The following is a 17,022-nucleotide window of genomic DNA, read 5'->3' on the forward strand; positions in this document are numbered from 1 at the left end:
CAGCGACGCAATGCCCAGCCACCATCCCAGGAATTACCATCATCCAGGAGCGAGGGGACTGGTACCGCGTCTGCCACTACGGCTGCAGCGGAAGGGCCGGGTGAGCCCCCACAGGGGCTTGCGATGGCGGAAGACGGTGCGGAGCCTATCAGGTTGGTGGTCTACACAGAGGAGGAGGAGGCTGCTACTGAGCCGCACATGGGGCCTGGTGGGGGTGGTACCACTGGTGCAAGTGGTGCAGTCCAGGGCCAGGGGCAGGAGGCAGCACAGGTCACCGCAGAGGGGCCTGTGCATGTCACTGTCCTTGACCCTGTGACTGCACCACCATGCACCAGCAGGGATGCCCCATCCCAGGCCTGTCCGTTGCGCACGCGTGACATTCGTGATGACGTGCATGCTTCCTTGGGGGACCACGCATGCCATCACAAAGAGCTGCGTGGCAACGTGGCACAGTTGGGAGGGGCCCTGGTCGGAGGGTTCCTACATGTGTTGAGCACTCTGGCGGCCCTCTCCTCCTCTGTGGAGACAATGCGCCAGTCGTTCTCCCTGCCGTCTTTGGGCCCAGATTCCACCAGGGCCCCCTGCGGACCTTTTCTGACCAACGCAACCAGCTTGGTGGAGATCACATCCCTGCCACAGTCGGGGGTCGGAGGTCCAGCCGGGGTGGACACCCCACCAACTGGAGACCAGCAGATGGAGGATGTGCCATCATCATCGGGCAGGGAACATGGATAGCAGCAGGAGGCTCATGGTAGGAGCGATGATGGCTCAGGGCCATCAACATCAGAGGGGCAGGCATTGGCCGGAGGGCAGGAAGACCCTGGAATGGGAGTGTCTTCCGTGTGGCAGTGGTTGGGCCAGCGGATAGATACGGAGCGGTGGCGGGCGGAAGAGGCCCGGCTCATTATGGTCAGGGCGGAGTTCTCCATGCGCGGGGTGTTGAGGCGGGCTGAGTACCTCGAGGAAACTCGCAGGGAGTTGGAACAGTCCATGACTGCATCCCTGCGAGACCTCAGGGCCAGGAGAGAGGCCCGCCTTTGGGACATCGACATGGAGTTCGATGATGCCCTGGCCCTGGACATCAAAGAGTGAGCTGTAGGACTTGTTGGAGTTCACGATATGTCCAGCAAGGGTTTATTTCCCTGTGGGACGTAAGGCAGCTAATCACTGCCTAACAGTGGACTCTTTCACTTACTAACACCCCCCTTTGGGAGTATGTATTGAAAATTGACCCACCGGTAAGGGATTGTCCGGTTAAAGTGATTAAAGTTGTAATGGCAGTTGTTTGATATATAATTAATATTTTGATAAGCATACCATTTACATTTACACACTACACAATATAGAGACACTACCAACGGGACCACAGCGTAAGCGGGGGTCCCCATGATCCAAGTTGTTAATGCGAATGTACGCACATTAAATAGATGTGATTTCATAGTGAGTACCAGTTGTTGCGTAGCCAAATAGACCTTGAGTCTCAGAGTTAAGTCTATTAAAATAGACAGACAGTCACATGAGCAGATATATGCAATACACTTCCGAATTGTGGAGAAGACACATCCGCGCATGCGTGGAGGAGATTATTGAAACGTAATACGACATCGCGTGCAGTTGCGCGCATGCGTGAGAATGAGTAGCGTCTATAAACGCTATTACGAGTGGCGGCAGCTCTTTTCGGATAGCTGGCGCATACGGAGAGCAGGAGAGTAGATGTAAGCACAACGGAGGAGGAGGCTAAGTGGAAATACAGGAGGGTGGAGACCACAGACGAGGAAATAACTATACATACATATAAATATCAGTTTCAGAGAACAGGTGCTAGATAAGGATACTGACAATAGAGGTGAACGTACACTCTGGGGACAAAAAGCTAAACAGGTAGAAAGCGTTTGGTATGTTATGAGATCATATTGTGAAATGAGGCTTAAATATGATCTATAATGGATGTTTTTGTATTTTTTGATTTGTCATATTGATTTGACCGCCATGATGGAACACAACTTTAACCTGGTATGTGCATGTATTTACTTTATTAATTTCACTTTTTGGTGAATCATTGGGAATGGGTCATGATGATGGGAATGTCACTGATTGGTAAATGATAGTGTTGATAGCCCTGAAGATGGACAGAGGTCCAAATGCATTGGCAATAACTTTGAAACACTGATTGGCCAGAAATAAATAAACAATTGAAATATTTGTAATATCATAACAAGAATGGTGGATTACTTAATGAAAGACATATAAATTACTGATGAGAGTGAATTGAAACCCGTCGAGGGGAGTGAGAGCGAGCTCACCCAGGGTTGGAAGTTGTCCAGCCCTACTGTATGGATATTGTTTAGAACCTAGTGCCTAGGCTCAAGGGTGAGCCCCCACAATTGACTGCAAAATAACTAACAAGTAGAAATTTAAGCAGTGCCCACCCCATCTCCTAATTGATATGCATACTTGTCATTTGGGATGTATCATGTGATGGGGATTTCAATGTGGGTTGGATGTAATACTTGGTTGTGTGTTTGAACTGGGGTGGCATGGGGTGTGATTTGGGTGGCCATAAGGCCCATGACTGTGGATCATGTTGACGTGTTGGGGGGCATGAGTCGGGGCCTGCTGGGAGGTGCCTGTCACTGCTGTGTGGGTGAGTGGGTGGGGAGACATGAGTCGGGGCCTGCTGGCAGGTGCCTGTCGCTGCTATGGGTGGAGGGACATGAGTCAGGGCCTGCTGGCAGGTGCCTGTCACTGCTGGATGGGTGAGTGGGTGGGGGGACATGAGTCGGGGCCCGCTGGCAGCTGCCTGTCACTGCTGGGTGGGTGGGGGGACATGAGTCGGGACCTGCTGGCAGGTGCCTGTCACTGCTTCTGGGGGGACATGAGTCGGGGCCTGCTGGCAGGTGCCTGTCACTGCTGGATGGGTGAATGGGTGGGGGGACATGAGTCGGGGCCTACTGGCAGGTGCTTGTCACTGCTGGGTTGGTGGGGGGACATGAGTCGGGGCCTGCTGGCAGGTGCCTGTCACTGCTGGGTGGGTGTGTTTTCGGGTGGGTGTGGGACATGGGTCGGAGCCTGCTGGCAGGTGCCTGTCACTTCTGGGTGGGTGAGTGGGTGGGGAGACATGAGTCGGGGCCTGCTGGAAGGTGCCTGTCACTGCTGGGTTGGGACATGAGTCAGGGCTTGCTGGCAGGTACCTGTCACTGCTGGGTGGATGAGTGGTGGGGGACATGAGTTGGGGCCTGCTGTGAGGTCCCTGTCACTGCTGGGTGGTGGAGTGGGTGGGGGGATATGAGTCGGTGCCTGCTGGCAGGTGCCCGTCACTGCTGGGTGGGTGGGGGGACATGAGTCGGGGCCTGCTGGCAGGTGCCTGTCACTGCTGGGTGGGTGAGGGGACATGAGTCAGGCCTGTTGGCAGGTGCCTGCCACTGCTGGGTGGGTGGGTGGATGGGGGACATGAGTCGGGGCAAGCTGGCAGGTGCCTGTCACTGCTGGGTGGGTGAGTGGGTGGGGGGACATGAGTCGGGCCTGCTGGCAGGTGCCTGTCACTGCTGGGTGTGTGAGTGGGTGGGGGGACATGAGTCGGGGCCTGCTGGCTGGTGCCTGTCACTGCTGGGTGGGTGAGTGGGTGGGGGGACATGAGTCGGGGCATGCTGGCAGGTGCTTGTCACTGCTGGATGGGTGAGTGGGTGGTGGGACATGAGTCGGGGCCTACTGGCAGGTGCCTGTCACTGCTGGGTGGGTGGGGGGACATGAGTCGGGGCCTGCTGGCAGGTGCCTGTCACTGCTGGGTGGGTGGGTGGGTGTGGGGACATGGGTCGGAGCCTGCTGGCAGGTGCCTGTCACTTCTGGGTGGGTGAGTGGGTGGGGGGACATGAGTCGGGGCATGCTGGAAGGTGCCTGTCACTGCTGGGTGGGTGAGTAGGTGGAGGGACATGAGTCACGGCCTGCTGGCAGGTGCCTGTCACTGCTGGGTTGGGACATGAGTCAGGACCTGCTGGCAGGTACCTGTAACTGCTGGGTGGATGAGTGGGTGGGGGGACATGAGTCAGGGCCTGCTGTGAGGTGCCTGTCACTGCTGGGTGGCAGAGTGGGTGGGGGGATATGAGTCGGGGCCTGCTGACAGGTGCCGTCACTGCTGGGTGGGTGGGGGGACATGAGTCGGGGCCTGCTGGCAGGTGCCTGTCAATGCTGGGTGGGTGAGTGGGTGAGGGGACATGAGTCAGGGCCTGCTGGCAGGTGCCTGCCACTGCTGGGTGGGTGGGTGGATGGGGGACATGAGTCGGGGCAAGCTGGCAGGTGCCTGTCACTGCTGGGTGGGTGAGTGGGTGGGGGACATGAGTCGGGGCCTGCTGGCAGGTGCCTGTCACTGCTGGGTGTATGAGTTGGTGGGGGGGACATGAGTCGGGGCCTGCTGGCAGGTTCCTGTCACTGCTGGGTGGTTGAGTGGGTGGGGGGAAATGAGTCGGGGCATGCTGGCAGGTGCTTGTCACTGCTGGGTGGGTGAGTGGGTGGCGGGACATGAGTCGGGACCTGCTGGCAGGTGCCTGTCAATGCTGGGTGGGTGGGGGCGCAGAGGGTCATGTGTCAGTGCTCACTTGTGCATGGTGACATGTGGGCTGGCTGGGGGGCATGGCCAGGGTGGATGGGCTGCCTGCGGGGCATGGCCAGGGGTGCAGGGTAGTCCCTTGTGTTGTGGGCTGCCTGCAGGGCCTCCCCAGGGAGGGGGGAGGGCACACCTGGGAGGAAACACACTTCCAATTCGCATTGGGGCACCCCAGGAATACACTTACCCCTCCTGCGGCAGCAAAAACATGTTTAAAACTCTCTGTGCACCCCTCTGAATACACGTACCCTGCTCGACCATGGCCTATCGCGTGTAAAACATCCCGCGCACCCCCAAAATACATGTACCCCACTCGCCCAAGGCCTATCGCATGTAACACGACCCACGCACCCCCAGAATACACATACCACTCCCGCGGCAGCGAAAACGCATGTAAAACTCCCTGCGCACCCCTCAGAATACATATACATGCCAGAATGTATCTGAAAAGCCCCGTACTCGAAAGGGAACATAATTGTGGTCAATTTGTACACAGGTGTGTGGTCACTGTATAATAGAGTTTTGATAGATTCTTCATGTTTTCGTTGTATGTTTTTTTAATAGGGATCGCTGGGAATAATAATTGGCATTTTCAAAATGTACATGAATTGACTTCAGTTTTGTATACCTTTTACGTCCTGATGAAGGTACTCTAAACCTGTGGAAGAAACATTATGGGTGAATGTATTCTGACTATAAGGGATTGAAAAACATTATGTTGACACCTGAAATCTGCCATCAATAAAGTGACATCACTTATCGGGTAGGGCATGCTACACCCCTAGAGGGATATATAGTGTTCTCTTGTGTATTATTTGTACATGTTAGATTTAAGTGTCTAAGTGTGATGAAAAGATATATGAATCTTTCATGGAATCGCAGATAAACAAAGAGACAAGGACACACTGTTCCCTCAATCAATGTATTTGAATACTGTTGCACTTTTATGCATTATGCACTATATGGTATGTTGTAATACTGGTCTTGCATTTTTGCTCTGGGAGAACATATTTTCCATGTACTTGAAACGTTAGGCCCTTTTAAATGAGGTAGCACATAATTAGATGGAGGGGGATGCAGAATAATTGTAATAGGTCTACGGGGAACATCTAGATATATTTTCCGTGGGGGATTGGATTGTGATTGGATTTCTAAAGTCAGATGGACAACTGTGTCCACTCCTAGTGCAAGTCAGCCTCGACATTTGTTAGATACACAACACACCATTGGCTGTCAAACTATAGCACTCTTTAATAAATGTCCCTCTATAATTGGTTGGCACGCTTGTACCCTTCTGGAATATTTGATTCGCCAGCAGCATGTAAGCTGATGCGTCAGGTGCTGGTGGGTGGACTTGACCATGCCTCCCCACCCAATTAGCTCATCATCCATCATCACTCATGCCTTCTGCCATTTGAATTATCTTTGAAATTGACCTTGAAAAGTATCACTGCTCCTGAGAATAGAAGGGAGTGTGAGCACGTTCTTAACTTCAAGTCTCAGGGCAGCTTGCCCAAGTTCTACTTCCATCTATTCCATGTGACAGGAGACAGTGTTTGCGCTCCTTCTTCACATTTAATACTATTAAATGAATGTAAACATGGCACTCATGGTGTCTTTCCTTCGCACCATAATAGGAGCTTGTCTCCATTCTCACGTTCTTTGCATCTTCATAGACAGATAACCAGTTCTTGGCCGCCTCCATTCTTGACACTGGGCCAGACAGCCTTCTCGATCCTTCCTCAATCTTCAGCAGTTTTTCCTACTGAGCCACACTTTCAGCCCTTCTCTTCATGGGTCCTAGCTTACTAAAGTTGCAACAACGAATATCCAGATTTCTATACACATATATATTGGTGGCCCGCCTACAGTCTATTCACTATGTATAGCCAGCTTTCATGATTACTTAGTCTACTTGCGTTTCAGCATCTGTGCAGTTATAAAACGGCTTGCATTTATTTTCTTCAGTGCTTTTCAAACGTGCAATCTCCATTCCGCACATGAAAGGTTACTTGATTCTTTACTGCATCATCAGATTCCATACGGTCTATACATTCTCTTCTTTGGCATCTCTTCTTGAAGCGTCATCTTCACTTCATGTGACGCCACCCATCTTCTCTTTTATTCATCTTTACACTTCTTCAGGGACCTCCCGAAAGAGACTGTCATCTCTCTGTGGGTACATCTTATAGGGCTTTCTTAATAGATCCCTTGTTTCAAAGATTTGTTTGCGTTATATGGATCAATACTCGCGCTGTACATGTTGCAATTTCCGGCTTCCAAGATATAGGTAAAATAGGGGCGGGACTTCTGGTAGAGACATTTAGCTCCTTCTCTACACCCCCCCCACCCCCTCTGGTTGATTCATCGACCACTCTCCCATCAGTCTTCACATCTAGACATCCTTTTCTGTAAAAGTGCTTCTTTGGACTCCATTTCTTCTCTACTCCTTTCAGAAATCCTGCTGATTTTACATGTCATCAAAACTCCAGGTCATATGGCTATATTGTCCATTCGGGTTACAGTATACCCATTTTCCCACCTACTTCTTGTGGTTCCTTGGATACAGGAACTTCGTTCGATGAGGTGCTTGAATCCTTGCTTCTATATATTTTCTTATTTCTTCTTCTGTCAGCTCCTTGGGTCCAAACCAAGACTCAACATCGATAATGACCTTAATTCCTACTGCTTTCTTTGCTGCCTTCTTACACTGTGCGATTGTTGTCCTGATTGTTAGGGAAAATTCTCATTCGATGGCTAATTTCCCTCACCTAGTGAGTCCTCCAGCAGCTTTGCTGGATTTCTGTAATTTATTTTTTCCACTTGGTAAGAGTGTGAGCCTTTTTCCCACTTTTACATGTGTTTTGCCATGTGTATTTTTACGGTTTGTTTAATCGTGGTCTCTGGAGGATCCCACTCCATGAACCCCACTTTTCAAGTGGGTTACACAGCACCTTCTGTGCAGTAACATAGGGTTGCCTTTGAGACTTCCCATTGACTCCATTTTTCTGGGGCTGACTACTGTCCCCCAGAAAACAGGTAAAGTTACCATTTACTTAACATAGTCATTTAAAACTACAGACTCAGTGCACCCCATCTTACATGGAGTACTGGAAAGGGTTAACTCCTATACCTTTTTGTCTGTGCCTCTCTGAGCTTTGTTGTGCTCTTTTAACATTCAGGCTTGGCTGGTGGCAGTGGTATCTACCCTACCTTTTCTGCCGCAATTATATTATATAAATGTGGTACTGTTCCAGGCTATCATATTAGCCTCGAACATAAACCCGCTTGACCAAATGCTCTTTCTTTTGGCTCCGGTCGGGTTTATTCGCCATTTCTTTTTGTTAAAGTCCTTCTTGTGTTTTACTTTGTGCGGCAAACTGGTTTGCCTCCTTTGTTCAATGTCTTTTGGTGGGCTTCTTCCAAGAAGCCCTCCTCTTGGCGTCTGGGTGTCTAGGTGGGCTGTATTTGAAGGAGGGGTGTAGTCACCCCCTGCACAGGGTATCATTGAAAACCCAAGTCACACTTTGGCATGATTCGCTGAGGTGGTTGCCCGGGCCGGACAACCCCCCTGCTGTGTGATTGACAGCCAGGCTGTGTGAATGGGGGATTTTTGCATAAAAGGCAGGACTCTTGGGCTGGAAGTCAGAGTCACCATTGGAATTGCAAGGAACCGAAGAGAAGCGGAGAAGAAGATGGCTACTGCAACTACCAAGTCCCGGTGAAGCCCTGCTGCAGTCCTGAGATACCTACCCTTCAATGACAAGAGAAGATCCAGTCTGGAGTCTTCTTCCCTTGAGCCTGGTGGGATAAACCAGTTCATCTTTTACAGCCAGAGGATCCTCTTCGTGGTGGAAATCGCTGCACACTGCTGTAGTGGTCTGGATAGACTTCTGTAGAGCCTCTCCTGTTTTTAAGGGTGCACCTTTTATTCACCGTTGCTACTGCTGGCCTCATCCCTGGGTAATGCAGATCACTCCAGACGTCCTCCTTCTTGTCTCCACGACTGAAGCTCCAGGAACCGTGAGTCTGCAGGAAACTACCAGGAACAACTGCCGTAGCACCAGCTTCTTCAAAGAATAAGGTACTATGTCCAGCTTCGAGGAACTAGGGTGAACCCTTTTCTCCTTATCCAAGGCTTGCCGTGTCTTCCTTCTCTTTTAAAACTTTTAGTTCCTCTGTTGACAATATCCAAGTACTCCTGGCAATCTTCAATCGTAAACTATCTGACTGTGTGATCCTCGACAACAGGAACCCGGTTCCACTTGACTCTGGCACTGGCCAATTGACTTTTATCTTCTTGTCAGAAAGTGTTCTCTGATTCTGTCTGCCTTGACAAAAGTATTGCCTATGATTTTTACGCCCAACTCTCTTTTGTTAACCCAGGTGCTAAGTGTGATTTAACTCTGGTAACATTTCTTCCCGCGGATATGCGTATCTTTAGTAAGACCGAACTGTCATTACTGTCATAAAGTGATTGCATATGTATTCCCGGTAACGTCTTTTGTTTCATAACAAAGGCCTGTCAAATCATGAGGTACTTACCTTGAGTTGTTCTGCACAAAGATAATTGGTTGTGTGTAGTGTAGTTTACATGTGGTTTTACTTTAATATAAGAGAAGTGTTTTACAAACAGATGGTCTATAAATAAATGTACTTGTACTTTTCAACCAAAAAACTTGAGTCAGTGTTAGCTTGCGTCACAGAAATTGTGGTCCTTTGTGTAATCTCTACTACTGCTCATTTGCTCTTGAGATAAGTCTGGCTGCTCCGCTACTGCTTCCACTTTAACAGTGTAGTACAGGCTTGTACCAAAGGTGAACTTGTATTGCCACTTGTAGTCTTAATTGTGTGTAGTGGTCCCTAAGGGCACTGCACAGGATTCTGCCTAACCCTTGTGTACAGCGGTGGGATTTTTTTACATTTTTTTATTTTTTTATTTGTTATAGTTGTATTACAACTTTTCAAATTTCATTAACATATAAATAACATTTATATACAAAACACAATAATTTTCAATCTTACAATAATTTTCAATCTTACAATACTAAAAGATAATACATTCTTATAATACCCATATTATCACATTATTAACAGTTCATTTTATACGCATGATCACGCCAATTCATATTATTTGGAAAGGTTCCACTTAGATGGTTACTTAACTAAGCTTACCTCTTTCAACCAACCGGTTACCTAATAGCCTTATAGATAATGCATTACCCATTATACACCTCTAAACTGGGAGCACAATTTGAAAGAATTGTACTATGGCAATCTGAATTTTCGGCGGGTACTGGAGAACAGCTCATGCCATCTTTCGTCACTCTCCATTGGTCTTTGTACTACCTGGGCGTGTGCAAAACATCTGGTTCATACATCGCAGAGTGCTACACATTCTACGAGCAGATGTTGTACTGTCTCTCTTTGTTCAGGCACAACACAATGTCTGCAGTAGTTTTGTTCTTTTGCCAGCTTTTTCCTTTTACAAAGGACATCCCTAGTGTACCATAGGTTTAACCGGAATCTTAAATATCCCATTCCTACTTTAGGAGAAGGGCTTTTCAGCAAGTAATCTGACATCAACCCATATTTTTTAATGCCAAATAAGAAGATGTCAAAGTCCTTGTATTGGGAGCACCTTGTCATATTTGCTACCCAATCAGCCAGATGTACTTTTTCCTTCGCTCTCACAGGATTTGATAGTAATAACTCTATTTTGATATCAGCATGTGCTAATTCATTATATACATGTTTCCTCTATTTAACAGCGAAAAGATTTACAGATTTCAGCAAATGATGCGCAATCACTTTCAGTATATTGTTACTTCCCTTTTCCAGGAGGCATTTGCGTAACAAGGCACACTATTTCCAGGATACTTGAGCATACATTTATGTCAATCCCAATTCATAACGCAAAATAGCCATCGGCACAGAGTTAGGCAGGCATAAGATCTGTTTCCAGTAACATGACTCTAATTGATCCCAGTAGCACTTTTCTCTTGGCAAAAACCCTTCAATACTGCACAGCAATATTGGGAAAACTTTCATTTTATAAAATAACACAACATGTTTCATGGAAAACTTCCCATACTTCCTGATCAACAATCGTGATTGCGAAACAAGCTGTTGCATTTTTTGCTTCCTTTCTAGGTCTTCATCTTGTTTGCATACAACATTGTTGATTAACACCCCTAGGTATTTATATTGGGTCGTAGTCTGGACGCTTTCATTCTGAATTTTCCAGGAAAAGATATTACTCCTGGTGGTCTGCTGTTTTCCACACTTTAGAATTTGGGTCTTTCTGATGTTAATTTCCAACCTATTTGCTTGTACCTAGAGGCCCAGCTTTGTTAACATATTTTGAAGGCCTTGTGGTGTTTGCGACAATAATACAAGATAGTCGGCATATAGCAAATAAGCAATTTTTTTGCCTCCTAGTTTTGGCGGGTCACCAATACAATTATTGAATTCGAGCCCAAGGTCTAAAATAAAAAAGTTGAATAGAAAATCCGCAAGGGAACACCCTTGCTTTAAGCCTCGCTCTGTTTTAATTACAGGAGTTAATTTTCCATCGAGGGAAATCCTGACTCTCACTGACGTGTTTGAATGAAGTAAGATTACCAATGAGAGGAGGGAGTCTGGGCAATCATGTTTCTTCAATTTTTTGTACAGCAAATTTCTATCCACTGAATCAAATGCAGCTCGAAAGTCAATAAACTCCAGGTATAGTGGATTATTTTGATTCGATTGTTTGGCTTGGATCATATTTATCGCAATAATATTCGGTATTCTACCTAGCCCAGTCATGAAACCTGCTTGAAAAGGGTCAATCAGCCCTTTTTCTCTCACCCAAGTCTGTAACTGCTTAAGGATGATCCTGGCAAATAGTTTCCCCGGGATTTCTTAAAGGGAGATGGGTCTATAGCTCGAAGGTGACACTCTCTCTCCCTTTTTATATATCAGGACTATAATTGCTTGAGTCCAAGACTCGAGTAGGGACTGAGTCGAATTCACTGTGGAAAAGATCTTAAACAGAATTGACGTCCAAATATCCAGATTCTCTTTTAGCTGGAAATTGGACAACCCGTCAGGACCACTAGCTCTTGAATTGCTTGCAGATTTAATGAGGTTTAAGATTTCCAAACATTCAAATTCCAGACGGAAAGGAGGGAGCACTTTCATATTATCTATTGATATATCTCCCTTCACTGAAGCATACCTCATGCTAAAATGTTCAGCCCATAGTTGTGACGAAACCGCCGTTGATTGTCTAACTAGCGGTGGGGGAGAGATAGATTGATTTATCATCTCCCACATTCTCGCAATATTCTTGCTGGCTAGCGTTGTTAACATACTAGAACCATCCTCCTGTAACATGGAAGCTTGGTGTGACTTTAGCCAATTTCTGTAGTGCATTTTAAGGGTGTTCGTTGATTGCTGATATTGGGGGGAAGGCGCATTCCTCAAATGCCTAAGATCAGCTCTGAGTTGTGCTTTATGAACCTTGATTTCAGGGTCAAAATAGTGTAGATGGACGCGCTTCGGAGTTACCTTAGCTCTGTGCTGTTTTATAGCTTGCATAGCGTCAGTGTACACATATTTCGACCTGCCTGCCCGTGTGTCAGGCTGCTCAGACATATCTCTCAGTTTGCTGTCTAATTGCGCTAAATCTGAATCTGACCATCAAAGGCGGTTCCCCCTCATATTCACCACACTAGTGCTGTGCATTAGATCTATTTTTGCCGGTTCGGCTATGCTCGTCCTCCATTCATTAGTCAACATATTATCGTCGCTTACATTTGTTCTTAATACCTAGAACTTTGTCATTAAAGGCCAAAGTTCTCTGCTTACATATATGTAGTCGATAATCGACTTACTGTCACCCTTGTGCCATGTCACAACTGGTGGTAAGTCCAGAGCTAACGCACCATTAAGCATAAACAACCCTCTCGCTTTAAGTAGGGTAACCCATCTCCAATATCTCGTTTGCTTTTTATTCTCTGGGTGCTCCATACATCTCAAATGTAGATCACCCGCCAATATTAAGGGGCTAACCCTAAGGTCAGCTGAGACTAAGGGGGTAATTCATAGAATTCAGCGCACAAGTGGCGCACGCGGCTGGCGCACAGTGTGCGCGTGCGAATCCCTGCGACAGCCGCGTGCGCTAAAATCCATTTCCGCGCACAGCGTATTCATGGATTCCAGCCACCAAAACCAGCCGTGGCGCACAGTGGCGCAGCGACCCTGCAGCAGCGCCAGTTACGCCCCCAAGAACGCCTCTCGCGCAGGGAAAAGCCATCAATATACCCAATCCAGCGCAAAGGGCTGTGCTAACCCAGTACCAGCACGGCAAGCGGGCTACGTGTATCACTGGGGTGCGCGGGAAGTACCTCACGCAATTGGCCCCGTGCGAGCAGGGTACGCGTATTTCAGGGGTGCGCGGGAAGTTCCACACGCAATTTCCGCGGGGTACGTGTATTTCAGGGGTGCGCGGGAAGTTCCACACGCGATTACAGCAGGGTATGTGTATTCCGGGTTGCGGGGGAAGTTCCACACGCGATTTCAGCAGGGAAAGTGCATTTCAGGGGTGCGCGTGAATTTCCACACGCGATTGGGCCCGTGCGAGCAGGGTACGCGTATCTCAGGGGTGCGCGGGAAGTGCCACACGCGATTTCAGCAGGGTACGTGTATTTTGGGGTGCGGGGCAAGTTTCACACACGATTTCAGCAGGGTACGTGTATTTCAGGGGTGCGCAGGAATTTCCACACGCGATTGGGCCCGTGCAAGCAGGGTACGCGTATCTCAGGGGTGCGCAGGAAGTGCCACACGCGATTTCAGCAGGGTACGTGTATTTCAGGGGTGCACGGGAAATTCCACACGCGATTGGGCCCGTGCGAGCACGGTACGCGTATCTCAGGGGTGCGCAGGAAGTGCCACACGCGATTTCAGTAGGGTACGTGTATTTCAGGGGTGCGCTGGAATTTCCACACGCGATTTCATCATGGTACGTGTATTTCGGGGTGCGGGGGAAGTTTCACACGCGACATCAGCAGGGTACGTGTATTTCAGGGGTGCGCGGGAAGTTCCACACGCGATTTCATCAGGGTACGTGTATTTTGGGGTGCGGGGGAAGTTTCACACGCGACATCAGCTGGGTACGTGTATTCCAGGGGTGCGCGGGAAGTTCCACACGCGATTCCATCAGGGTACGTGTATTTCAGGGGTGCGCGGGAAGCTCCACACGAGATTGGGCCCGTGCGAGCAGGGTACGCGTATTTCAGGGGTGCGCGGGAAGTTCCACGCGCGATTCCATCAGGGTACGTGTATTACAGGGGTGCGCGGGGAGCACCACACGTGAATTGCACGTGTGGGTCCTCCCAGGTGTTCCCTCTACACCCTCCATGGCCCCTGCAGGTGGCTCACACCACAGGGGCCTACCCTGCACATGTCCTGCAGGCACCCCATCCACCATGGCCATGCCCCACAGCCAACCCACATGTCAACTTGCACTACTGCCCATCAACGCATGTCCCCCTGCACCCGCAGCCACCAGGGGCACCCTCCCCCAGGCCCCCACCCATGTCTCCCACCCCCCCAGCAGTGCAGGGGCATCCTCTACCAGGCCCCCACCCATGTCTCCCACCACCCCCACCCCCCAGCCACCAGGGGCAGCCTCCACCAGGCCCCCACCCATGTCTCCCAGCACCCCCACCCCCCAGCAGTGCAGGGGCACCCTCCACCAGGCCCCCACCCATGTCTCCCACCACCCCCACCCCCCAGCAGTGCAGGGGCACCCTCCACCAGGCCCCCACCCATGTCTCCAACCACCCCCACCCCCCAGCACTGTGGGGCACCCACCACCAGGCCCCCACCCATGTCCAACTCATGTCTCCCACCACCCCCACCCCCCAGCAGTGCGGGTCACCCTCCACCAGGCCCCCACCCATGTCTCCCACCACCCCCACCCCCCAGCAGTGCAGGGGCACCCTCACCAGGCCCCCGCCCATGTCTCCCACCACCCCCACCCCCAGCAGTGCAGGGGCACCCTCCACCAGGCCCTCACCCATGTCTCACACCACCCCCACCCCTCAGCAGTGCAGGGGCACCCTCCACCAGGCCCCCACCCATGTCTCACACCACCCCGACCCCCAGGCAGTGCAGGGGCACCCTCCACCAGGCCCCCACCCATGTCTCACACCACCCCCACCCCCAGCAGTGCAGGGGCACCCACCACCAGGCCACCACCCATGTCCAACTCATGTCTCCCACCACCCCCACCCCCCAGCACTGTGGGGCACCTGCCAGCAGACCCCCACCCATGTGCAACTCATGTCTCCCACCACCCCCAACCCCAGCCACCAGGGGCAGCCTCCACCAGGCCCCCACCCATGTCTCCCACCACCCCCACCCCCCAGCAGTACAGGGGCACCCTCCACCAGGCCCCCACCCATGTCTCACACCAACCCCACCCCCCAGCAGTGCAGGGGCACCCACCACCAGGCCACCACCCATGTCCAACTCATGTCTCCCACCACCCCCACACCCCAGCACTGTGGGGCACCTGCCAGCAGGCCCCCACCCATGTCCAACTCATGTCTCCCACCCCCCCACACCCCCCAGCACTGTGGGGCACCTGCCAGCAGGCCACCACCCATGTCCAACTCATGTTCCCCACCACCCCCACCCCCCAGCACTGTGGGGCACCTGCCAGCAGGCCTCCACCCATGTCCAACTCATGTTCCCCACCACCCCCACCCCCCAGCACTGTGGGGCACCTGCCAGCAGGCCCCTACCCATGTCCAACTCATGTTCCCCACCACCCCCACCCCCCAGCACTGTGGGGCACCTGCCAGCAGGCCCCCACTCATGTCCTACTCATGTCTCCCACCACCCCCACCCCCCAGCAGTGCGGGTCACCCTCCACCAGGCCCCCACCCATGTCTCCCACCACCCCCACCCCCCAGCAGTGCAGGGGCACCCTCCACCAGGCCCCCACCCATGTCTCCCACCACCCCCACCCCCCAGCAGTGCAGGGGCAACCTCCACCAGGACCCCACTCATGTCTCACACCACCCCCACCCCCCAGCACTGTGGGGAACCTGCCAGCAGGCCCCCACCCATGTGCAACTCATGTCAAACACCACCCCCAACCCCCAGCACTGTGGGGCACCTGCCAGCAGGCCCCCACCCATGTCCAACTCATGTTCCCCACCACCCCCACCCCCCAGCACTGTGGGGCACCTGCCAGCAGGCCCCCACCCATGTCCAACTCATGTTCCCCACCACCCCCACCCCCCAGCACTGTGGGGCACCTGCCAGCAGGCCCCCACTCATGTCCTACTCATGTCTCCCACCACCCCCACCCCCCAGCAGTGTGGGTCACCCTCCACCAGGCCCCCACCCATGTCTCCCACCACCCCCACCCCCCAGCAGTGCAGGGGCTCCCTCCACCAGGCCCCCACCCATTTCTCCCACCACCCCACCCCCCAGAAGTGCAGGGGCAACCTCCACCAGGCACCCACCCATGTCTCACACCACCCCCACCCCCCAGCAGTGCAGGGGCACCCTCCACCAGGCCCCCACCCATGTCTCACACCACCCCCACCCCCCAGCACTGTGGGGAACCTGCCAGCAGGCCCCCACCCATGTGCAACTCATGTCAAACACCACCCCCAACCGCCAGCCACCAGGGGCAGCCTCCACCAGGCCCCCACCCATGTCTCCCACCACCCCCACCCCCCAGCAGTGCAGGGGCACCCTCCACCAGGCCCCCACCCATGTCTCACACCACCCCCACCCCCCAGCAGTGCAGGGGCACCCACCACCAGGCCACCACCCATGTCCAACTCATGTCTCCCACCACCCCCACCCCCCAGCACTGTGGGGCACCTGCCAGCAGGCCCCCACCCATGTCCAACTCATGTCTCCCACCCCCCAGCACCGTGGGGCACCTGCCAGCAGGCCCCCACCCATGTCCAACTCATGTTCCCCACCACCCCCACCCCCCAGCACTGTGGGGCACCTGCCAGCAGGCCCCCACACATGTCCAACTCATGTTCAACACCACCCCCACCCCCCAGCACTGTGGGGCACCTGCCAGCAGGCCCCCACTCATGTCCTACTCATGTCTCCCACCACCCCCATCCCCCAGCTGTGCGGGTCACCCTCCACCAGGCCCCCACCCATGTCTCCCACCACCCCCACCCCCCAGCAGTGCAGGGGCAACCTGCCAGCAGGCCCCCACCATGTCTCACACCACCCCCACCCCCCAGCAGTGCAGGGGCACCCTCCACCAGGCCCCCACCCATGTCTCACACCACCCCCACCCCCCAGCACTGTGGGGAACCTGCCAGCAGGCCCCCGCCCATGTGCAACTCATGTCAAACACCACCCCCAACCCCCAGCCACCAGGGGCAGCC

This window comes from Ambystoma mexicanum, chromosome 10 (genome assembly GCF_040938575.1).
Source record: "Ambystoma mexicanum isolate Mex_15411 chromosome 10, UKY_AmexF1_1, whole genome shotgun sequence".
NCBI lineage: Eukaryota > Metazoa > Chordata > Amphibia > Caudata > Ambystomatidae > Ambystoma > Ambystoma mexicanum.